Here is a 1,766-nt window from a genome sequence, read left to right on the forward strand (position 1 = left end):
ATATCTTTTTCTTTCATTCAATGACGATTATTAGGGAAATAATAACAGATAACACTGACTACTTATTTACATGCCTGAAACTATTCTAAGCATTTTTACATGCATTAACTCATTTCACATCCTCAACAATCATATGAGGTATAGACTGTTATACCAAAACAGTTCTCAGAGAACAAAAAATACTTTAAATATACTTTTGAGATTAAAAAATATTATAAATAATTGAATTAATCATTCCCGTTAACAAGTTAGAGGAAAGAACAAGAGAAACTAGGAAACTGGAGGTGAACCAGTCAGGTATGGCCACAAAACCGGTGCATAGCAAACTCACAAAACCCCGGTGGCTGCGACAACCAGCACTTAATTCTTGCTCATGCAGATCAGCTGAGGTCACTCTGCTTCAGCCTGTGGGACACTCAGCGTGGCTCTGCTCCATGTGTCCCATTCTGGCGTCCAGGTGGGACGGGCGGGGGCTCATGGCAGCATGTTTTCTCATGGCGATGGCGGCAGCACGCGAGCACAAGTCCAACCACACGAGTGCACGGCCAGGTGTGCCCAGGTCACGTCGCGACAGCCTCAGCCCCGCCCCTCTCCTCGGTCACTCCACTGAAACCACCTTGGCCTCTTCGCTACTCCCTCTGCCTAGGGTGCTCTTCCCCAGCCTGTTCGTTCACTGGGCTCACCACCCCCCTTTTTCAGGTTTCCGCTGCACTGTCACTCGTCGATGAGGTCTTCTCTGACCAACCTCTATAAAATAGCAACTTTACCTGCATTCCATCTTTCTCCACAGCAGCACTTGCTAGCATGTGACTCACATATACGCACATACGTGTACACTTGTTTGTTTCTTGTTTTCTCACTGGAATGCAGGCTCTGTGACTTTAGGACTTAGACTGATTCACGGCTGTGTCCCAGCACCTTCAGCAGAAACTGGCACAGGTAAAACCTAACCAAAAACCGATTAAAGGAATAAGCAAGAAATCATTCCATGCTAATCAGATTGCAAAAAGGTAAAACTTGATCCTTCTTGTTGGTAAGTTTGTGGAGCAACTTGAACTCTTACTAGATGTGTGCACTACAATAGTATACCCACTGCTACAGAGGCTGCTCATTTACTTCCAGTGTCAGTTCTCCCCTCTCCCTCAGTAAATGAATCCACTACGTTTAGTAAAGCGTTTAGTCACTGAGAGTAAAGACTACACATCCCAGAGTCTCTCTTGCAGCTAGGTGTGATCAGATAACTAAGTTCTGGGCAATAGGATATACCCGGAAATCTCTTCTTCTTCTTCCTTCTTGCTGGCTGGAATGTGTATGTGATGATTAAAGTTCGAACGTCTATATTGCACTATTAGATGAAGACCATCATGATGAAATGTCGCCATGTTAGAAAAAAAAAAAAGATGAAGACCACATGCTAAGCGTGGTGGAGCAGCAAGATAGAAGTCTGCTGGGTCACTGATGACCCTGTGAGGCCACCCTTCCACCCTTGCACTGCCTATCTCTAGACTTATTTTATGTAAGAGGAAAATACATGGGTATTTTTTAAAGCCACTGTTACTTTGGACTTAGTATAACCTGCAACTAAACCTAATCCTCGTAGATAAACAGCCTTGGAGAATAATTTGGCATTATCTAGTGGAGTTGAAGATGCCATGTACCAAGACCTGGAAATATCACTCCTAGTTGTAACTCCTAGATGCAACCCTAGAAATAGTTCTCGCACATCTATTCACTTGTACAAACATGTTCAAAGTAGCGTTGCTTCT

The sequence above is a fragment of the Propithecus coquereli genome, unplaced genomic scaffold (assembly GCF_000956105.1).
Source record: "Propithecus coquereli isolate 6110/MARCELLA unplaced genomic scaffold, Pcoq_1.0 Scaffold574, whole genome shotgun sequence".
Taxonomy (NCBI): Eukaryota; Metazoa; Chordata; class Mammalia; order Primates; family Indriidae; genus Propithecus; species Propithecus coquereli.